General features: G+C 35.6%; 1 protein-coding gene and 1 long non-coding RNA gene across 2 annotated transcripts in view; one reads left to right on the forward strand and one right to left on the reverse strand.

The window, feature by feature from the left end:
* The window catches only part of LOC147579296 (uncharacterized), a 121,434-nt gene extending 101,329 nt beyond the window's left edge, over window positions 1–20,105 (forward strand). Inside the window, exons 5-6 of the long non-coding RNA XR_015253781.1 lie at window positions 11,645–11,725; window positions 19,187–20,105. This is a non-coding gene — a long non-coding RNA (uncharacterized LOC147579296). The remainder of the gene's footprint in view (window positions 1–11,644; window positions 11,726–19,186) is intronic.
* PIK3C2G (phosphatidylinositol-4-phosphate 3-kinase catalytic subunit type 2 gamma) overlaps window positions 1–24,623 on the reverse strand; it is a 539,869-nt gene that overhangs the window by 452,711 nt on the left and 62,535 nt on the right. The window lies entirely within an intron of this gene.

Consider the following 24,623-nt stretch of genomic DNA (forward strand, 5'->3'; position numbering starts at 1 on the left):
TATCATCCACACTGAACACTGTCATGTTGGAGTCACTGAATAAACATTAAACGAATGAATGCATGGATAATCTTTCTTGAGTTGGAGAAATAAATTTCAAGCCAATGAAAAGACTAACCAATAATACCATAAAGTTTTCTAAGTATTCTTAAGAAGAACATTACTTATTTTACTTATTAACTTTCTAATGTAGCTTTTAACATCTACTGAGTCTGTGTCTTACTAATGAGATTTTACATTTTAAATGGTTCTAAACTTTGTTGCAATTTAAGAACACAGCTGCAAACTACATATGATTATGAACAATCACATATCCAGGGACAAGAGCATTATTTCCCTTTCTAAATTATTTATAATTGCTACCATTTACTGAGCATTTACTATATGCCAAGCCATTTACTAACCATATTATGTTTGTTTAAGTTATTTTTATTATTAATTCAAGTAACTTTTAAGATTCAAACTAAATTTTAATGGCAACATTTAAAACATTACATTTTAATGTCCTGTGATCCTATGAATTATATAGCATACTTCTTGTTTTCAGAATTCCTTCAAAATGTATGCAAATGTGAGAAGGGTTAATAAGAATAATTCTTAGTTCAATGCCTAGGAAGCTAATGGTAATTAAATAGGTCAGATGACTAAAATTAATAATGTCTCCTTACAACCATATCTTATTAATTTAGGCTTATCCATATTTGAAATATAATTCTTATCAGAACAAGTAGCTACCAGGGAGCCTGGGTTGCTCAGTTGGTTAAGCGTCCAACTTCCACTCAGGTTATGATCTCACAGTTTGTGAGTTTGAGCCCCGAGTTGGGTTCTGTGCTGACAGCTCAGAGCCTGGAGCCTGCTTCAGATTTTATCTCCCTCTCTCTCTGCCTCTCCTCCCTCCCTCTCCCCCCCCAGCCCTCAGAAATAAATAAAATATTAAAAAGAAAAAAACAACAAGCAGCTACCATTATGGAACTTCTTAAAAGGGGTCATAACACTAGTCCAGAATAACCTGTACATGAAGAAAGAAAGGAAGTATACAGAAAACAAATAAATATAATTGTTTTTATTCTTCTTAAAATGTAATTGCTCTTAGGAAACACACTGCCACACAACAATTCATTCTTTTAGATTTTCACTGAATAGTTTCATTCCTCTGTGCATGTGAAACAGATGAAGAAGAGGTGATATAAAATGTAAAATATTAAGGATAATATTCTATGTGCTTCCTATAGTGGTTCTAAAAATATTTTAATTCTGGAGTAAAATGTAATGTAAAACTTGATAAACGGTATAGACATGTTCATTATTGTGACTTTGGGGCACTGAGAGAAAGGCAAATGACAAAAATTTCCTGAATTTGAGTTTTTCTTACTTCTACACATTTTCCTTTTTGCAATACATTATGATGATAATTATATTTATCATTTTTTATTTTAATTTTTGATATTTTCCTCCTATCTCTGATGATATGACTAGGTTATGGGAAAAAATATTGAAGTTCAGTTTCTGGTTCTGAATATAATATTATATTATTTTATATTATCTTCTATACCATTTTATATATCTTATATACCATTTTATATTATACCAACTTCAGTCCACCCATCATTATGTGAAAAACAGATGCACATCACAGTCAAATAAAAGTTTTTTAAAATCTGACAAATTATTTTAATATTAAAAAAAACAAAAAATGTTTCAAAAGAACTCAAATGTTGGACACCTATTATCAATAAATTATAATGCTGCCTAAATGAATAGAGTTCAATATTGCTATAAGAATAGGTGAAAAATAAATGAGATCGAATACAAAGTATAGGTATATAAATGTATGTTACATGCTAGCTGAGGTCATCCCTCTTTTTGCTACTATCTTTTTTTTTGTTTGTTTCATTTATTTATTTATTTATTTTTTATTTTGAGAGAGAGAGAGTGCGCGCAAGTGAGGGAGAGGGGCAGAGGGAGAGGGGGCTCAGTGCAGAGCCTGACATGGGGCTGAATTCCATGATGGCGAGATCATGACCTGAGCTGAAATCAAAAGTTGGATGCTCAAGGGACTGAGCCACCCAGAAGCCCCTCTTTTTGCTACTGTCTAGCTGTGAGTCCATTGCTGGCCTCTCAGTTCCAGTGGGTTATATCTCATGCTTCAGCCTCAGAGTTCCTTTCCATATTAGCCTACTGAGGGAAGTCATCTTTGTTCTTTGAAATAATAAACTTTTAACAGAACACACAAGTTTGCAGATAGTATAATTTTTATGTAACAGCAATAGAAATATTTTAGATTGTCTTAACTAGCCATCCTATCTCAATTTCCATATCAAGCACATTCTTCATTATGTTCTTTAAGTGTTTTATTTTCTCAATATTGGTGTTAGAAATTTTTATATTCCCTTAACTTTGTATTTCTTGTCTTTCTCTCCCACCAAAATATAAAATTTATGAGGGTGTTGTCACCTAATACCTAAGGGACTCAAGTAAATGTCTTTGCCAGAAGAATTCAATAAATATTTGTTGAATAAAAACAGGGCGGAAATCTCCACTCTTCAAAGTCCTTCTGCCACCTGGCCACCTATCCTAACGTTTCACCTAGGACTTGCTCTGTATTGACATTCTCCTCTTCCCTTTTTTTTTTTTTTTTTTTTTTTTTTTAGTATCCTCTTCTTTAGGAATTCTGCTCCCCCTTTTTGAGCTTATGTCTTTGGAGCATATACATCTTGCCCCATGATTTTAAAGAATCATGTTTCATCCCTAAGCAATTGTCAAAATGTTCCTCCTTAAAGAAAGTGCTAGGAGTGCCTGGCTGGCTCAGTTGGTAGAGCATGTGACTCTTGATCACAGGGCTGTGGTTCCAGCCCCACATGTGGCATGCAGTTTACTTAAAATAAAAAATTTAAAAAAGGAGTCCTATACTAAAAGAAATTCTGTTGCTAGCAGTTGAAATAATATGTGTTTATTTTGCCTCACACAAAATGAGTTGGTAAATAATGAAACTTATATTTCAAACCATTTGAGAAATCATTCCTTATATGTAATAATTAAAATAAATAAATTTAAAATCAAATAATAACAGTAGAATTATTAATTAATTATTTTTAAAGTTTATTTATTTATTTTGAGAGAGAGTGAGAGAGAGAGCATGAGTGGGGTAGGGGCAGAGAAGAGGGAGAGAGAATTCCAATCAGGCTCCTTGCTGACAGAGCACAGAGCCCAACATGGGGCTCTGGGGCTCGAACTCACGAACTGTGAGATCATGACCTGAGCTGAAATCAAGAGGCAGACATTTAACCGACAGAGCCACCCAGGCACCCTTATTAATTAATTATTGAAGAGAGATGTAAATACTTCAAACTGCATAAAATTCCAAATGAATAGAGTAGTGGAAGTTAAAAAAAAAAACCTCGTAAATAATTAGATGGCTATATATACATAATTATATACCCAATCCTCTGGTGGCAAAATATTTCATCACCACTAAAATACATGAAAAAAATTGCGGATAAAAAGACAGACAATACGGCCACCTGAGTGGCTCAATTGGTTAAGCGTTCAACTTCGGCTCAGGTCATGATCTCATGGTTTTTGAGTTTGAGCCCCACGTTGGCTCTGTGCTGACAGCTCAGAGCCTGGAGCCTGCTTTGGATTCTGTGTCTTCCTCTCTCTCTGCTCCTCTCCCACTCATGGCTCTGTCTCCTTCTGTCTCTCAAAAATAAATAAACATTACAAAATTGTTTTAAATGATGGACAATAAATTATTATTTTTTTTTGCTAATCAAGGTTTTAATGACTAAAACCAAAATAATTACATTTAGTGCTTGTGATTGAGGATTACCTTCCATCAGTATCTCAGCTAGACAAAATTCTTCTGCTGACGAGGTGATGGAGAAACCTGCAGATTTGCATAGATTGAATCCTTGGTGGTCATGTGTCTATCAAGTTGGCATTTAAATATTTCCAATGTACTAGCATTCTCATACAAGGACTACTAAGCAGCGCATCAGTGGTAACTTCTGGTTTTCAAATATATGTTCCTTATCCTCACTGAGTAATAGTGGCTCATCTGAGGACTTAGAATCATTCACTACAATGATCCCTTACTTTGTTTGCCTTCCTAAATCTGCCTTGAGAGCCCAAAATGGTCAGGGGCTGTTTCAGTTTCCAATGTAATAGAATCGTGACTGTGCCTTAGTAGAAACTTTCTAGTTCTCTTTTAGGAACTAAAACCTAACCAACTGATGAAGTTTACAGATATAGGAAAGTGGATTTCTTAGCTGTTCCTTTGTTACTGGGCCTCTGCTTTGAGGAATGTACCATATATTATAGGATAGCCTCCCAAATGTGTAGTTTGTGTATCCCAAATGATGTTATAATTGAACCTCCAATAGGTTCTCCCTCCATATGTTTGCCATGAAATGAAATTCCTATGATACGTGGAATGTCAAAATAATAGATAAAGCAAGAATAGTGGTTCTGACCAAAACATTCCAGCTAGGAAAGCAAATCTGATCTGGTATATGAACCTATTACTCTGAGGATAAATCATTACTCCTTCCATGATGCAAAGGGATAGTGAAAACAACCTGTTGTTATGGCTAGTACTGCCAGAAAGTGTGCCAGATCAGACTCCAAATTTGTTTGCGATTGTTAGTTGGATTCTTAATAGTCATAGTTGGAAGATCAGCCTGGGTGAGCGATATTCTGTATTTTGAAACCATGCATAGCCTTTCTCCCAGCTGCCATGGACTCTTTGTAAGCACATAGAGAGTACCTGACAGAATTTCACAAGATGGGTCATATTACTTCATTATTAAGTAATAATTACTTAATAAGTAATAATTATTACTTAAGTAATAATTACTTCATTATTAAGAGTCTCCTTTTCTTTCTTTTTTTTATAATTTTTTAAATTTATTTTTACATTTATTTATTTTTAACAGAGAGAGACAGAGCACTAGCCAGGGAGGGATAGAGAGAGGGAGACTCAGAATCCAAAGCAGGCTCTGAGCTGTCAGCACAGGGCCCCACGCGGGGCTCGAACTCACAAACCATGAGATCATGACCTGAGCTGAAGTCAGACGCTTAACTGACTGAGCCACCCAGGCACCCCAAGAGTCTCCTTTTCATGCGTGCTTTTTGGTCAGTACATTAGAGGACACAAATATCCTCAAATATTTTGCTCAGTTCCAAAGAGCTATTTATGTACTTTCTCCCTATATTGCTTTCTCATATAGCTTTTTAATCTTGTAAAGATTGTAATTTCATTTACATATATGTATATACATACATGTATATATGTATACTTGTATGTGTACATGTGTGTGTGTGTGTGTATATATATATATATATATATATATATATATATATATATATATATCTTCAAGCCAAGACTAAAGTTTTGTAGTAGAAGCTTCAGTAGAGTTAAATAAATTCAAAGCAGTAATCAAGGCAGAGTATGTTTAAATACTATAAATGAAGGCTACACAGTGAAATCCTCTTTTTGAGATATAACTGATCTATAAAATTATGTTAGTTTCAAGTATACAACATAATTATTTGATATTTGTGTATATTATGAAATTATCACCGTATAAGTCTAGTTAACATCTATCCCCATACATACTTACACATTTTTTTCTTGTGATAAGGTCTTTCAAGATCTACTATTATAGTGACTTTCAAAAATGTACCACAGCATTATTAACTATAGTCACCATGATGTATATTACATTTCCATGACTTAGTTATTTTATAACTAGAAGTTTGTACCTTTTGACTCTGTTAACCCATTTCACCCACTTGCCCATTCTCTGCTTCTGGCAAAACCACTAGTCTGTTCTCTGTATCTACGAACCTGGTTGTTTTCTCTTGTTGAGATCTTTAAGCAAAGGAGAGATTGAATGTATCTGGATAGACCAGGGTAAATATGAAGGACAAAGTAGATTTGAACTGGGTTTGAGGAGTATAAAAATTTCAACAGCAGAAATATTCTTGCTCTTTTTTTTAAAAGAAGAAATGCACATTCTATCTTCACAATGTTCTTTCAACACATGTCAGTTTACATATATAAAGAACTGTTTTTTCACATGCATTTTTAAATGTCAGAATCTTAGGAAGAGCGGACACACACGCACAAAATGAATATGTAATAGAAATGATAATTTTAGGTAACCAGGATTTGATTTACCAGGCTCCTATTTCCAGAATAGACATTTTGTGCTATTTTTAGAAAAGAACATGCTTTAGAGTTTTTACCATCAAATTGTCAAAATAACATCAATTTTCATCATAGCCATCCACCATGGCTATAAAGTGAAAAATGTATGGACATCAATCATATCAAACTCAAGGGTAAAGTTCCTAATTTTTTAAAGTCTCCAAAAGTCATGTGAATGTTCCTTTCAAAACCAACGCCTGAGAAAGGTCAGCCCTGCTCTAAAAGTAGAAACAGTAAAGTCATGAGTAGGTTCAGAACTTTTCAACCTCTATTTTCTCATTATGGTGGTAATGCCGAGGTTTTAGGATAAACTTCTGCTAATACAGTAGTAAAGGCTTCTTTAGGTCAGAAGATAAGAGTCAATATTAGAAACATTTTTAATTATAATAAAACTTCAAGAGTTCCAAAACACTTTTTTGTGGGTTTGTAACCACAAAAGTGCTTCCACATTTAGTGCCAGCAGAAAAGTTTGAATACTGCAAGCCCTCTCTATGTGCACTGGAACCCTTACCCCAGCTCCACCCTGTAATTATAATAAACATCAAGGTAGTCTCCTTTTTCTGATCATCTAAGCCATTTGGATCTGCTTGGAAACCTCACTGCTCTTCCCAGAAAGCCTCATTATGTAAACCTTTATAAAAACCCTTGCTGTGTGCTATCAGTTTTAAATCAAAACCAAATTCTTGGTTGGTTGTACATCCTGTTCCTATTGGGCGGGGTGTGGGGGGGGGGACTACAACACTTATTTATGAATAAAAGCTTTTTATAAATCTGTAGATATTCTTAATTTAATTAATCTATAACTCATTTTGATGTATTGTATTAACTATTCATACATATACACACACAAAAAATGGTCATTTAGTTTTAAAATAAAAAGTAGCTTCAGGTGCTTGGGTGGCTCAATCTGTTAAGCATATGACTTCGGCTCAGGTCATGATCTTGTGTCTCGTGAGTTCAAGCCCCATGCCAGGCTCTGTGCTGACAGCTCAGAGCCTGGAGCCTGCTTCAAATTCTGTCTTCCTCTCTCTTTGCCCCTCCCCTGCTCATGCTCTGTCTCTCTCTCTCAAAAATAAGTAAACATTAAAAAAAATTTTTAAAGTAGCTTTTAGTTAGAAAGGAAGCATTTTTAATTAAAATGACACAAAAATTATACAAGTCAAATTACATTATAATATTAAAGAATAATAATAAAAGTAATTTAAAGAGAATGATACAACAGCCATGAAGCATATGGGCTTTGTATTGACTTCATGAATCAGGGAAGTTTAAAAGAGTAGTTGAAAAACTCGATATACTACCCCTCGATATACTACCTACTGACATTACATATAAATACTAGATAGGTACTGAGGATGTATAGATGAAGAAAATATTCTTGACCTTGATGAATATGCCTTTCTTATCGTACTGGTTGGTGAATCCTTTTGCGTAATTGTGTGTAGCAACAGCAATACACAAATGCATATTAAAGTTTGATCAGAGTTGTTTTATTTTATTTATTTTATTATTTTTTTAAAGTTTATTTTTATTTATTTTGAGAGAGATAGAAAGCAAGGCGGGAGGGGGAGAGAGAGAGGGAGACAGAATCTTAAGCAGGCTTCTCACTGTCAGCACAGAGCCCAACGTGGGGTTCAGTCTCATGAACCGTGAGATCATGACCTGGGCTGAAGTCAAGAGTGGGGCGCTTAACCAACTGAGCCACTCAGGCACCCCTAAAGTTCTATCAGAGTTGTTTTAAAACCCTGGAGGGCAGGTCAGTGGCTGCAGCTTCCCATGTATAGCAGTAGTACTGTTTTTCCTCTTCCCCACCATACCATAGAGTGGTACTGTCTTGTATCTTGTACTTCATTGTGCAAATGAATAACCTAGGAATTTTGTTTAAATGTAGATAGCAATTCAATAAGGCAGGCATGGGGCCTGCAATTCTATATTTCTAACACGTTCCCAGGTTATGCTGATGCTGCTGGTGTGATGGCAAAAGCATTCTTAGAACGGAAACTCTCTTCATTTGAAAATGAAATTTTACAAGAAACAATACATAAACCAGATGAATGGCAATAGCTGTTTCTCAAGCAGTTCAAATCTCTATGGATTGGCAGAAATATTTCCTTTTATATAGATCCTCCGTTTTTATGCTGATGATTCAAAATATACATCTTTATCCAGACATCTCCTCTGAGAAGCTGACTCACATCTAACATGCTAAACTTTAAGAGATTCCAAATCAAGTTCTTGATTCTTCATCTCGTCTAAGTTGTTCCCAGATCTCACCAACTTTTTTAAAAATACCATTGATGGTACCATAAATCCTATTTCTCCCAATTCAAAATCCTTAAAGGATCTTGATTTCTTCCTTTACCTTTTTTCATTACTTTCAACTTATTTCTAAATTCTTGCTTATTCTGTCTTCATACATCTTGAATACAAACTCTTCTTTTCATTTCTGTTGCTTTGTTTTAATCATGCCATTGTTCTTTCCTGCCTAAATTGCTATGTTAACCTGTTTCATCCCTCTGTTTCCACTCTTGCCTCCTGTAACACACTCTCTACACAGCGGCAAAAGTGGTCATCTATAAATGCTTCCCCTAGCTCTCAAAATACAATTCAAAATCATTACTTTAACCTACAAAACATTCTATGATCTGCTCCATGTCTATTTTTACATTATCTGGTGTAAATTCTCCTCCCTGATATGCAATATTAAGGAGTGTAAGTTTTCAGTTCCTCAAACATGTCAAATATGCAAATTGGCTCCCCATTCTATAGGGCATGGCTTAAACTTCATGTTCACTCTGTGAAATACAACTGAGGAACATCATGCTTCTTGCACCATGTGCGTTATCTTCCATGGCAATGGCCAAAGAATATACTTGGACAGATACTACTTTGGAAATTGGCATGCATGTGTAAGTGGTGGACTAATCTCACATTACATTGGGTTGACTGGGTGAATAGGTTCATTAGGCTTCTGTAGTTATCTCACTTGGGCCTTTAGTTATAGCACTTGAGAGGGGTTTTCCAATCCTGTTGTAACCAACTACCATCTGCTTCAAAGTTACTTAGGGTACATGTTAAAATGCATTTTCTTGAAGCATAGCCCCACAGAAATTCTTATTTAGTAGGTTTTAGAGTGGTCCTGGAAGCTGCATTTAACAAGAGTTTAAGGAGTTTAGGTGCACTCCAGTGTTAAGACCACTAACACAGAGGAAATCATCTTTCCAGGTATAATCTTGGTTCAAGATTGTAACTCAATGGCACAGAGCCTTTATCACAACAAAGCCAGCTAGAGTTGCACTTAACTATACTTTGCATCCTCTGGGACAGATAATACAGATGTGTCATCTGCTATTTTTAATATATGAGTAGATTCTATAGTTAGGCTCAGACTCCAGAACCTAGAGTGAATGTTTGTTTGTAATTGAGGAATTGATACAACATTCAACATTCTTTGATATCTTTTGATACAACATTCTTTGCTAAGAGAATGAAGGACAGGAACAATCTCTCAGACTGGAGAGATTTGTAGATAGGAGCTGGAGATTTGCAGAATCAAAATGTTTCTGATTTCAAAAGGAACAGTAAAATCATAACAAGGTGGCACTTACTGAGTGTTTACTCTGTGCATGAATTTGTTTATCCCTCCATCAGCTACTTGCCTGATTCATTATTATTATGCGTATTTTATAGATGAAGAAGTCACAACACAAAAAAGGTTAAGAAACTTTTTTGAATTTATTTGGTTATCATTGGTGGATGCTGAGAATTTGCACTTCAAAGTTTTAACTACTACAATTTTTTGTTGGGTCTTCTATTATCTGAGGGGTCATTTTATCAAATGCAGGACACCATTGAGACTGCGCTGCTGTGAAAAAGTCAACTTTATCAGCATATTCTCTGTAAAGTCCTTAACACATTTCCACCCACAGATCAGATGCTTTCTTTTGAACAGGCAAGTTGTCAATTTGAAATGACATTAATGCTTTCAATTTGTTTTCCAAGTCTTATTGATCTATGAAATAGAGGCCTTAAAAATGTCAAAAAACTGAGTCTATTAGATTGAAAGCCAAGAGAGGTTTTGGTCTTACCAGAGTTGTCTGTACTCACAAAAGCCACATGAAGGAGAACTTAGGAGACTTGCCGAAGGTGAAAGCTAATAGATGGATTGATTAATAATTTAGTTCAAGTATGGACAAATTTTGAAGACAGATGAACTATGGGCAAGAAAGTGAAAATTAGGTCAGAAATTATATATACCAGAGCCAAGGCCAGAAGAAGTATTTAAAAAAAGGTAAGCAGGATTCTAGAAAGTGGAAGTGAAAGGCCTTCCCACTGATGGGTAAGCATCAGACTTTTGATATTGGCTCAGGTCATGATCTCATGATTCATGAGATCAAGCCCCATGTCAGGCTCTGCTCTGACAGTGCAGAGATTGCTTGGGATTCTCTGTCTCGCCCTCTCTCTCTGTACCTCTCCAGTTCATGCTCACTAACTCTCTCTCTCTCTCTCTCTCTCTCTCTCTCTCTCAAATAAACAAATAAATAAACCTAAAAAAATGAATATTTGAAACAATGGATTCTATAATTTTCTCATGTTCTTTGGCTTTCCCACCAAGCTTGGGTGGGGAATTAAAGAGACAGGCTTGCTTTCTTTCTTCTTCTTCTTCTTCTTCTTCTTCTTCTTCTTTTTAAATAAACAACCATGGACTTTTATTCCATGATTCCTACAGAAATAAAGTTAGATTATTCAAGATTACTCAATATAAATTAGATAGTAAAAATTACAAAACACATAGGATACATATCTAATGCTAAGCCCATAATGTTCTCAGTATCCACAAGACTTTCAAAATAACCAAGTTATTTTTTTTTGTTTACTTATTTTTGAGAGAAAGAGAGGGGGGGTGGCAGAGAGAGAGGGAGACACAGAACCTGAAGCAAGCTCCAGGCTCTGAGCTGTCAGCACAGAGCCTGACGTGGGGCTCGAGCCCATAAACTGCGAGATCATGACCTGAGCCGAAGTAGGATGCTTAACCAACTAAGCCACCAAAGTACCCCAATAACTTAGCTGTGAATTAAAAAGATTTACAACAACTTGTAAAGACTAATTTTCCAAGCTCTAAGTTTTTGAGAGCAGTCAACTGAATTTAATTGGCATAATTATCTCTTCACAAATAGATTTAAATTGTTTATTTGGATCAGAGTTAAAATGATCAAGGGAAGAAGGAAAGAGCGATTAATTTCATGAATCCAGATTTTAACCTTTTTGAAGCTGCATCAAGACAGCTTAAGGTTTATACTTCTAAACTGATAAATTGCCACAAACTAGAATTTAAATGAAAGAATAAAACTAAGTATCTTAAATTTTTATGACATTAGTCAAATTATCTTACATGAAAAAATATTGAAATGTTTTTCTTAAATTTAAATTCAGAAACAGAGAGTCACAGTTATGATGATGATGATGATGATGATAGTGGCAACTGAGGGAATGATAAAAATGAAGAGGAAACAGGTGAGTACTAGGCTTCTATATTTTTGCAAAAGAAAATTTTGCCACACTCACTCTATAGCAACCAATAAATATCCAAAGACATTCTCTCTCAAGAGCAAGAGAAAAATAAAGACAGTTTCAGACAAAATTATCATATGTCCAAGAGATGGTCACTAAAGGAACTTTTAAGGATGTTATTTCAGTAGAAGGAAATTATTCTGTAAGGAAGACCTGAAATGCAAGAGGAAATGGTGAACATTTGTATTAGGAGGATAAGTCTTTTAAAAAGTCACTTGGACCATAAAAACTGCTAATAATAACAATAATAACGTGTAATTTTGAGGATTTAGGGAAAAGAGTTGTTATTGATATCATTATTGTGAGGTTTGAATGATGTAGGGTTTGCAAAAGTTTGTATTTTTACCTAACACAATATTTAGTGAGAGTTAGAACTCTGCAATCAGATTACTTTCAGGAGAGTTAGAACTCTACAATCAGATTACTTTCAGGATAAGTATATTTGTTTTGTTCCCATATGTTTTATTTTTAGCTTGTCTTATAATTTATTTTCAACTTTATTTTTGGTATGTATTCGTTTTCTTTTTTGGTTTTCTATGTGAGATATTTTAGTCCTGGATTTGAACCAATAGTTTAAGGACATAAATCCTGATTTCTTATGTTTAGGTGAATTCAAAATGATTGAAAATCATAATCAAATTGTTTTATGTGGTGTTAAAAATTGAAAAATTCACAAAATAACCTAGAATTTAATCGCTTATAAGGTTTTTAAAAAAACTGGCGATTTGGAGAGGGGGCCACCTGGCTGGCTCAGTCAGTAGAGCATGGGACTCTTGATCTCAGGGTTGTAAGTCCATGCCCTATGCTGGGTGTAGAGATTACTTAGAAAATAAAATCTTTAAGAAAGAAAGAAATAAAAACTGGCAATTTGGGGCACCAAATTGGGGCAGCCAGAGAATTTAAGTTTATTTTTGTTCTAACTTTGTATTTGAACGCCTTTAAATGGGGTGGGAATTCACTCCTTAGTTAACTACCATGTTAAGTTCTCCTTTTTTTTAATATCTATCCATTTCTTGCCATTTCATACAGTTATGTTACATGCCTAATACTTAAATGTGTTTGAGTGCTTGATTAGTGACTTACAAGATGATGAGTGTCTGAGATATGTGTATTCCAGCTTTAAAAAATGGAAATTCCATAAACTTGCTTTCATTGTTCTAAGAAAGTCTAGCATGTAATATTAATGCCAGGACTTATTTAAAACATGTATTTGCCAATTGCTGATGTAAAATCATAAGCTAATTATGTAATCCCTCTGAGTCTGCTAACCATCTGTAAAATAAGTATAATAATTACCCTATTTCAACTGGCATGCTGTGTAGATTTCTGTTCCCAGATTTCTGTAATTTCCCACCCCCTAAAATGAAATATTGCTATTGTTATGTAAGGAGCTTAGAAGTTGTCATTCACTCCTAATAACAAGTAACAAAACGAACAAACTGAAAAAATCAACAACTTTTCGTAAATTCATTAGAAAAGTGAAGTCACAAGGCAGAGCGTTAGGTGGAGAGACAGAGAGGCAAATATGGAAAATCACAACTTACCAGAGCAGAACCCTCTGTGGGAACCAGTGCCAGGATAGGAAAACCTGAACTGTAGTTGATGAATTGATGGAGGCTCACTTCAGACAAGTGTGAGAAAGTCTCCAGGGGGACCCAGTTACAGGGAAGCTCTACACTTTTGTGAGTTTTACCTCTAGGAGCTTTACAAGCTATTTAGAGTGTAAACCAGAGAAAAATGCCCTCATGCTTCTGGCAAGGAGAGAAGAAAATGAACCATTTTTAAACATGCCAGATCATTCTGTTCTTCTTAACAAAGCCTGCCCTCAGGAGAAAGCAATCTTACCAGGACGTAACCTGCTGGGAAAGAACATCATGGGATATTAACTAAAAGAAATAAATAAAATAAATTAAATAAATATAAATTGGCAATTTGGGGCACCAGTCCAGCCAGAGAATTTTAGCTTGTTTTTGTATTTGAATACCTTTAAATGGGGGTGGGAATTCACTCCTTAGTTAATTAGCTACCATGTTAAGAATCCCCTTTTGTTTTATATCTGTTTTACCATGTGTATTATATGGGCACTATAAGTGGGATTGTTTTATCAGAAAGTTTTAAAATAAACATAACATAAAAATGAAACACAGGCCATCTCTCTGTATGGACTGACTGAGAGATACTAGTTCATATTTAACACTCACTCTTATTTTCTCTTCTCTAAAACTGAGTAATATCACGGAGATTTTGTGTAATGTAGTTTTCTTTTCTTTTTTTAATGTTTACTTGTTTTGAGAGAGAGAAAGAGAAAGTGCATGTGAGGAGAGCAGGGGTGGGGCAGAGAGAGAGAGAGAGAGAGAGAGAGAGAGAGAGAGAGGATCCCAAGCAATCTTCACACTGTCAGTACAGAGCCCTTCACAGGGCTTGATTCCATGAACTGTGGAATCATGACCTGAGCCAAAATCAAGAGTCAGACGCTTAACCGACTGAGCCACCCAGCGCCCCTAGGTAATATAGTTCTTTCGTAATAAATTTAATAGTTATTTTAATAATCAGATTACTCTCAAATGTAATATATCTTGAAACCAAAATTATCTTTTCTAATCAGTTTCCCCACTACTGTTAATAAGGCAGTTAGTATACCAATATTATAGACCTGATAAGTTGTCATCATTCTAAACCGAATCTGTCTTTGCAAACAAATTTTCCTAAGTGTTTTTCAGAATTGCTCATTCATTTTCATTACCACTGATCATCTCCAAAGTTATTACTGTGCATGGTTATCTTGGACATTTTTGAATATTTTTTGTTTCTACTGACATACCTCATTTTATTGTACTTCACATATACTGTGATTCTACAAATTGAAGGTTTGTGGCAACCCTGCCTGAAGTTAAGTCCATCAGCGCCATTTTTTTTTTCCAACAGCATATGCTCACTTTGTGCCTGCATCAAGTTCTGGTACTTCTCACAATATTTCAAATTTTATTATTATTATATTTATTATGGTGGCCTGTGATCAGTGATTATGGAAAACTCAGATGATGGTTAGCATTTTTAGTAAGAAAGCATTTTTTCATTAAAGTATACAAGTGCTTTTTAGATATTATGCTATTGTGTACTTGATAGACTACCATATAGTATAAACATAACTTTTATATGCACTGTACTTTTATATGTTCCAAAAACACCTTTATTAACTTTGTTGCAGTATTTGCTTTAGTGTGGTGGTATGGAACCAAACCTACAATATTTCTGAGGTATGCTTGTATAAATATTAATTCTTTTCTGATTCAGCATGACTTGATTGAAGTATTAAAGCCTACTTGATTTCAATGATTACTAAAAAATAGAGCATACCCCAGACAGAGGGATGTGCTTGGTTGCGATAGAAATGAGCATGTGGAACCCAACCCTAGAGACGAGTTCCTGAGAAGCAGCTGGCCTGTCCAGGCTTATAGTTCAGAGAAGCCTGATGCTCAACTAGAATTCTCCAAATGGTCACTATTACAACTTTAAACCTGGTAGACAGGGAATAGTGGGAACAAATCCAAGTTCTTAGGAACCAGGCTAGTGATGGAAATGGCTTTTAAATATGTGTCCATATAGGGCAGAAAACCAACCAAAGCATTGGTAATATGAAAAAAAATTTGTTCTTGAGGAAGAAAATTGTCAACATTTTTCCTTAATCAAATACACTTTTTGTGAATGTATTTTCAAATATTCCTAACAAAATACAGTTCCCTTTGCAACTAGAGAAGAACATAGCTAAATATTGTCACCATTGAATAAGAAAAACAAGTGTAAGAATAAGGATCACAAAATTAAAACAGATTTGCAAAAGGGTATTTCACTTCAGATTCTTTTTTTTTAATTTTTTTTTCAACGTTTATTTATTTTTTTTGGGACAGGGAGAGACAGAGCATGAACGGGCGAGGGGCAGAGAGAGAGGGAGACACAGAATCGGAAACAGGCTCCAGGCTCTGAGCCATCAGCCCAGAGCCCGACGCAGGGCTCGAACTCACGGACTGCAAGATCGTGACCTGGCTGCAGTCGGACGCTTAACCGACTGCACCACCCAGGCGCCCCTCACTTCAGATTCTAAATAAGGAAGTTTCTGTTCTCAGCTAGAGTTCCTTTGGAAAGAATTTAATTATTAGAGTGACAGAGACCAAGTCTTTGCTTAAATAAGTTAAAAAAAAAAGTCTATCAGAGACAGAAGATTTCTGTGTAAGAGAAGTTAAAATAATACTTTGGCTTTACACAACTCATCATCTTTTAAAATGAAAATTTGGTGATGAATCTTGGCTTGATTGGTACAATCAAAATTGTCAGCCAACAATTAATATATGACATTTGGGACACCCACTCTATGTTTAGTGCTATGCTATACATTATAGGACTATAATTTGTTTTGAAAATTAATTTCTGTAACATTTTCAGTTCTGTTATATGGTACTATAAACTGATTTTAAAAATCAGTTTCAAGAAATGCTACCAATAAGAATCATCTAGCTTAGAGAAGAGGTATATTAAAAGCAAGAGACAGCATGATACAGTAGAAAAATTACTGAAATTATGCATCACAGAAACTGTAGCTTAAATTCTAGCTTCTACTTACTAGGAGAATTTCTCCGGGTTGCATACTTAAAATCCCCTCTGAGCCTCAGAATGCATGCTTACAAACTGGGACAAATAGGATCCATAATGCTTATTTATGGGGTTGTTAAAATAAGCAGAAATATTTTATTTAGTGTTTTTTTTTTTAGAATATCCAAAATATCTAAGGCATTTTGGCTTAAGAAATCATCTAAAAAAGCCAAATGTGGAAAACTCTTTGTAAATAGCTTTCTCTCTTCTATAGAGATCAAAGTGGGTTTTTTTTTCCAGAAAATCACATATCAATTTGCAATCCCTGTCATAAAAACAAGCTTAACTCTGTGCTGAATGTGTATTGATAAGATGAACTGCTTTTCCCTTCAGCTCTGCCTGTTTTCTCACATTAGACTTGTACAGCCAGCTTACTACTGGACACCCCCAAGGATATCTCAAACTTCACATGCCCAAAACGGGAAGCATTTGCTCCTTCAAACTGCTTCTCATAAGTGAAATTGAACAAAGCAAGTGCTCAGTTACAACACCACTCTCAACTTCATAATTTTGAGTCAGAACTTGGTACTCATCTTAGGTTTATTCTCCCTTTCTCATACCACCTCCCTAATCACCGAATCCTGCTGAATTTTAGATTTTTATTGGCCAAGCATTTCTCAAAACAATATTCCCTTGATCCCATTGTCACTCTGAGAACCTTTGAGAGTGTAAAATAACATAACAGGTGTTACTGCTTGTACTTATTTAGTTTCTCTTACCTTCTCTATTTCCCTACTTCAAACCATATCTTATATTACTTCCCAGAGTGGAGCATTTAATAATAATGTATTACTCTCCTGCTTAAAAATTCTTTTTTTGAAAAAATTATTTTTATGTAATCTCTACACCCAACATGGGGCTCGAACTTATAACCCCAAGATCAAGAGTTGCATGCTCCACTGACTGAGCCAGCCAGGTGCCCCTTCTACTTAAAAATCCTTCATAACTCCTGGGGCACCTGGGTGGCTCAGTCGGTTAAGCGTCCGACTTCAGCTCAGGTCATGATCTCACGGTCCGCGAGTTCAAGCCCCGCGTCGGGCTCTGGGCTGATGGCACAGAGCCTGGAGCCTGCTTCCGATTCTGTGTCTCCCTCTCTCTCTGCCCCTCCCCCGTTCATGCTCTGTCTCTCTCTGTCTCAAAAATAAATAAACGTTAAAAAAAATTTTAAAAAAAATCCTTCATAACTCTTTATGTCCTATAAGACAATGTATTTAGCATGCCATGTAAGGCCACCATAATTTGTATTCATTTTGTCAAGGAGCCTTGATTCTCACCGTTTCTACTCAGTTTTTGCTTTCCAGTAATGCAGAGGTACTCCAGTGCCCAGCATCTACCATCTACTTTCTACTCTATGACTGTTCAAGCAGTTCTTTCTGTCTGTAATACCTTCTCTATTAGTTTCTTAAGGCTTGTGTAAAAGATTACCACAAAGTTGGTGGCATAAAATCACAAAACAAGTATCTCTTCTAGTTCCGGGGACCAAAAATTCAAAATCAGTTTCACTGGGTTGGAATCGATGTGTCAGCAGGGTCCTGCTCCCTCAGAATCACTAAGGGAAAATCCATTCCTTGCTTCTTCTGGTTTCTGGTGGCTCAGCATTCGTTGGCTTGTGATGGATCACTCCAATTTCTGTCTCTGTGGTTCCACTGTCTTCTCTTCCATGTCAAATTCCTCTCTGCCTCCTTCTTATAAGGATGCGTGTGATTATATTAGAGCCCGCTTCAATGATCTCCCCATCTCAAGATTCTTAACTTAATCACATTTGCAAATCCTTTTTTTCTACATATTCTAACATTTACAGGTTCCAGATTAATTACAGCCTGATATCTTAAAGGGCCACTATTCAGCCTATTCCACCTACCCTTTAGAATTTAGCTAGGTTTCTCCTATATGTGCAAATACAAGGCACCTTGTACTTACCTCAATTTATACTTGATATATAAATATTAAATCTTCCTCACTAAAATGAAAACTTTACCAGGGCAGAGGATGAATGATTTTATTCATTTCCCTTTCTTACTGTCAATGTCCTAGCATGATGTCTGGCCCATAGTAAGCACTCACTGTGTATTTCTTAATCTTTTGAAATGAAGGCAGCTCTGCTCTTTTATTTTCAAAGTAGATGACTTACCGAGTGGGAAAGAACCAGAAAGATAGTATAAGCTTATCTCACTGTCCAAAGCACTCACAACCAGTGTGGCCTACTTCCTGACCATATCTAACAAAATGATGCAAGTAAAAATGCATCACTTTTCAAATGCTGGCTTATTAATTCATTTTCTTAAGATGAAATTCCAAGACATAACTGGCTAATGGGATTATATGGAGCACATTGACTCAAAATTATATAGAACACACTAAAAAACAGGTCCACACATGCTTAATTATTCATGTGAAATGTGATCTAATCACCATTAACACTTGCCATCTAAAATAAAACAAAATAAAGATATATTTTGTTTAGAACAAACATCAAATAAAGAGTTAGGGCACATTACAGATATACCCTAAGGTGATCCCCAGTGAGACACATCCCATGTGATCCCCTCCCCTTGAGTGCAGGTGGGGCTTGGGATTTGCTTCTAACTAGTACAGTATGGCAGAAATGATGAAATATCAGTCCTATAATTACAATAAGATAAATATGTATAAGGCTCACACAAACACACGATCAATATCTGTCTATATGTTTATATTATCTATCTATCTATCTATCTATCTATCTATCTACCTATCTATCCATCTATTATCTGCAAGGTCATATGGACAAACCCAAGTGACAAGAACTGTAAGCAGTATGTATCCAAGAACTCAGAGAGGTCCCTGGCCGACAACCACCACCACCAACTACGACAACAAAGAGAAGAATCAGAGTTCTACAGCCACAAGGAGACTGGAAATAGTACTTTAACCAATAAGGCTTCAGAGACGATCACAGCCCCAGCTGACACCTAGCTTGCAGGCTGGTGAGATCCCAAATCAGAAAACCCAGTTAAACACTGCTGCATGGTCTTTTGATCTATTGAAGTTTCAAGATAATAAATATGTGGTTGTTTTAAGTCATTAAGTCCATGGTAAATTATTTTGCAGCAATAACAAACTAATGTGGGACATAGCTTTCTTTGTAATAGAGAATTGGCAGAAATGTAAGAAAGTCATTGCAGAATTTTAAGTTAGAAAAAAACCATAGAAGAAAATAGTTGGTGTAAAGCAAGCCTGCAAAAAAATCAATTACATTTACTTCAAATGAGAAAGAAAATAGATATCTAAAAAATTAACCATGGTTTTATACTTATGAATATAAAGGGATGGTGCTCTAATGGGCTCAACTTTTCAAAAAAATAACCAAGGAGATGAGGTAAGAAAAAAAAAAAAGCCAAATATAAACATGTATCATAACCCTATTGGAATAACATCATTGAGGCTGAAGCAATAATATCAAAATCTTGCAAAAAATGTTGGAGAGAGAAAAATCTGTTTTATTTCACATAAGAATCAATGAGCAGGGAAAGGAGAGATCTGTGGGGTGTTATAGTGGAAAGACTGTAGGCTTTAGGCCAGCTTGCCTTTACTCTTTGTGTAACCCTGAGCAAATTACATTTTGAGATATACTATTAGAGAAAATAAAATTTCATCTTGGAAATTATATTAGGGTTTTTCACAGAAATAGAACCAATAGGACCTGATATAGATATATATAGATATATATATATAGATATATATAGGTATATATGTATAACATATACATTATGTGTGTATATATACACACAAATAATATACATGTTATAAGAAACTGGCTTATATGACTATGGAGACTGAGGAGTCCTAAGATCTATAGTCAGTGAGCTGGGGATTCAGGAGAATCAATGGTGTAGTTACAGTCCAGGTCTGAAGACCTGAGAACCAGAACTGATGGCATGATTGCTAGTCCAAAAGCTAGAACATGTGAGACACAGGAACAGCCAAAGAACTGATGTTTCATTTATGATTCAGGTTTATGTGAACAGAAGAGAAGCGCACCACTTCCAGACTAGCCCACCCAAACCTCCCACACATGATTTGTCTTTCTTTTTCCCTTTCCAGTGCCCTGGGGCACGATATTTGGAAGCCAGACATTGAAGATGTTGGAGGAGAGATGTTTCACTGATCAGGAACACATATTTAGTATTTTATGTGAGCAGGAAATATACTTTTCTTCTGTTTGAAGCTTTACATATTTTGAGGTCTGTTTATAACAGTCTTTCAGAGGAATCATACTTTTTATTCATTCAATTCCATTTAATTGTATGATTCAGTTTGAATTCTGAACATTTAATTTTGGATTATTTATTTCTATCTTTTTAAAGTTTATTTATTTATTTTGAGAGAGACAGAGACAGCATGAGCAGGGGAGGGGAAGAGAGAAATAAAGACAGAGAATGCCAAGCAGGCTCTACACTGCCAGCACAGAGCCTGACACGGGACTTGAACTCAGGAAACTGCAAGATCGTGACCTGACCCAAAACCAACAGTCAGATGCTCAACCGACGGAGCCACCCAGGTGCCCCTGGATTATTTCTTTCTAAAGGATAATGAAAGGAGTTGAGAAAATATGAGTAATATATCCTTCTCACAAATGCATTGCTCAGCCTTTTAAATGCCTATTTTTGCAGAATGTGCCCTCACTGTAGCAAACCCCGTGCTGCTCACTCAAGCTTCCTGATAGAGCGGCCACATCACAGAGGAAGACAGTTCTTGAAGACCATAGTCACTTTTGTTCTACTGACCAACTTAAAGTGATTAGGAAACAGCTAAGAGCTAACAAAATTCTTTTTTAGTCTACTCACAAACTTTTGACAAAAACTAAAGTAACTTCAAGGAAAATTACTAGCGCCTACAGAAAGACTGACATACATTTTTAGAGAATAGAGAGGGCAAATAGCTGAGTTGTAATTACTATTAGCTATCATGTTTCAACTATTATATATGTAGCCGGAAACTAAAACCTCATCAAACGATAAACACCTCAAGAATAATTTAAAAGAGTAAGATAAATACTGAATTGTTACCTTGAAAAGATAATTGCAATTATAAGTATGCACGCTGAGAAAAATTAGCAAAGGCATTCAATTATTTAGTTCACATATGCTTTGAAAATCTTTGCAAATTGGTGAGGTATTCATTATTTTTCTTAAAAAAAAAACAGTCCCATGTAATTTAGTGAATTACTAACATTATATATTGAATAAAATTTTCCTTTAGAATATGATACCCAAATGAAAGATTAGCTTTCAAAACTTGTTCTAAAAGTGATTTAGGATTAGAAAGGCATAACTTTCATAGGTCAGTTCTATTAATGATGTCAACTGAGTTTTCAAGTTGTTTGGGAATGATATAAGCATCTTTACCTTGTTTAATTGAAATTCCTACACACATATATCATATAGTAAAAATCATATATTTATGTATTATGGTGTGACTTAGTGGTCACGAACTCCTTGAACTCCTTTAGTTTTGTTTTTTGTTTTTTGTTTTTTTTTGGTCTGGTAAACTATCTCTCCTATTTTGAATTACTGTATTACAGTGTGATTTAGAACAAAACTAACTCATAAAGGTGAAGTTAACTATGAAAGGGATTATATAGTTTCAAATTCTACTGCAGCATATGTCAAACTTTTTCTTTAAATTGATATTAATGTATACACTATTTCAACACGATAGCAACAAATAAGAAAGCACTCTTAAAAATTGTGTGTGTGTATACATATATATGTATATATATATGCATACTCAAGGTAGAATCTATGAAATAAAGCATAAAGGAGAAATTAAAGATACAGAACAGGTCAATAGGAGAGAAAATGTCAGTATTAAGAGGCAATCTTGGGGGATCCTGGGTGGCTCAGTTGGTTAAGTGCCCAACTCTTGGTTTTGATTCAGCTCATGATCTCACAGTTCGTGGGATCGAGCCCTGGATCACGCTCTGTGCTGACAGTGCGGAGCCTGCTAAGGATTTTCCCTCTCCTTCTCTCTCTTTCCACCTCTGCTGCTCGTGCTCTCTCTCTCTCTCTCAAAATAAATAAATAAATAAACTTAAAAAAAAAGTATGAATCTTGTAATTTCAAAATCTGATTAATGCCCATTTCAAACAGGAAGAACACATAAAACTAGAGTTTGAAAAAATTGTTAAAGGCATAATACAAAAACAATTCCTAGAACTGAGATGCAGGAATCTCTAAATTTAGAAGGTGAGGTGAGTGTCAGTACAATTAATGAAAACAATGACATGCACCAGAAAATAACATTGTGAAATTTTAGAACACTGCTGATGAAGAAAGGCACCTAAAACCTCTTAAAAGCAGCCAAGAATAAAGGAAGAAAGCAAGCAAGGAGAAACACATTCACACCAACAGGAAGGGAAATGGGGCACAAAGAGGAAGAGGAAAAAGAAAAGATAAACTCAGATTAGTTTCAATTTGTAGAATAGGTAGGTGTTCAGTATTCAGGTATGATTTGTTAAATTTTAAACACTCAAGAGGCTATAAGCCAAAAACTTAGTATAGACTCTACACTGAAAATAGGTGTAGACTCTAAAAATAGTCTTCCCAGACCAAATAATGTGGGAGTAGTTTTGTTACATAGCAATCTGTTTTACATACTTGTTCAAATAAATAGCCAATCCATCAAAAATAATCACACATACAAAAAAGAAATCTATTAGGAAAGTGTAATAAGTGAACTGTTAGAACATAAATTGATGTACTAAGCAAATATTAGTTCTAAAATACATATATTATAGCCCCCCAAATCAGACTGTGGACTAATAGAAGTTTTTGTATGCTAGCTACTGTTAATATTAATAGAGCTTTTGTATAGTAGCCACCATTCCTATATCTTCATCATTTGTTTAGGCAAATGTCCGCGTTTGAATAATTCCTTTGCAAGAGATTTTGGAGGATTTATGATTGCAGAGAAATTGCTCCTAATCTCTGGCTGAGAATGCTATCTGTGCTATTTATGTCATGAAACATAACATAAAGTGCTTTGAGAACAAGAAGAGATAGAGCTTAGCAATCAAATGTTCTTTTTTTCTATAAATATTCCCTAGATTGCTTACCTAACCCCAACATAATGTGGAAACACCTGAACACTCTTAATGCACTTTAAATCTGTTAGCTGTTTGAAAACATGTGCTTTGTGAGATTAGAATAATACCATTTTCTTCTTAAAAAACAAAAACAGGGGCGCCTGGGTGGCGCAGTCGGTTGAGCGTCCGACTTCAGCCAGGTCACGATCTCGCGGTCCGGGAGTTCGAGCCCCGCGTCAGGCTCTGGGCTGGTGGCTCAGAGCCTGGAGCCTGTTTCCGATTCTGTGTCTCCCTCTCTCTCTGCCCCTCGCCCGTTCATGCTCTGTCTCTCTCTGTCCCAAAAATAAATAAATGTTGAAAAAAAAAATTAAAAAAAAAAAAAACTACTCTTCCATTATAAATTTCCATATTATCACATAACATTATCCAGAAGTAATTCCATTTTATTTTTTTTTTTAATTTTTTTTTCAACGTTTTTTATTTATTTTTGGGACAGAGAGAGACAGAGCATGAACGGGGGAGGGGCAGAGAGAGAGGGAGACACAGAATCGGAAACAGGCTCCAGGCTCCGAGCCATCAGCCCAGAGCCCGACGCGGGGCTCGAACTCACGGACCGCGAGATCGTGACCTGGCTGAAGTCGGACGCTTAACCGACTGCGCCACCCAGGCGCCCCAGTAATTCCATTTTAAAAACACTTGTTCTCTGCTAGAACTTTCTTTTAGAAACATGGATTATAATTTGAAGTGAAACAAATACCTCAATTCTGATTAAAAAGAATCCATTTGTAGCTAGAAACTTATTTTCTATTTTTTTTTTTTTAAATTTTTTTTTTTTTTCAACATTTTATTTATTTTTTGGGACAGAGAGAGACAGAGCATGAACGGGGGAGGGGCAGAGAGAGAGGGAGACACAGAATCAGAAACAGGCTCCAGGCTCTGAGCCATCAGCCCAGAGCCCGACGCGGGGCTCGAACTCACGGACCGCGAGATCGTGACCTGGCTGAAGTCGGACGCTTAACCGACTGCGCCACCCAGGCGCCCCCTTATTTTCTATTAAACGTACAAATTCACACACTTTGTTAAATAATCCCATGGGACTAACATAACCAACACTTAAAGATCAATTAT

The sequence above is a fragment of the Puma concolor genome, chromosome B4 (assembly GCF_028749965.1).
Source record: "Puma concolor isolate L17-30 chromosome B4, mPumCon1.1.hap2, whole genome shotgun sequence".
In the NCBI taxonomy this organism is placed as follows: Eukaryota; Metazoa; Chordata; class Mammalia; order Carnivora; family Felidae; genus Puma; species Puma concolor.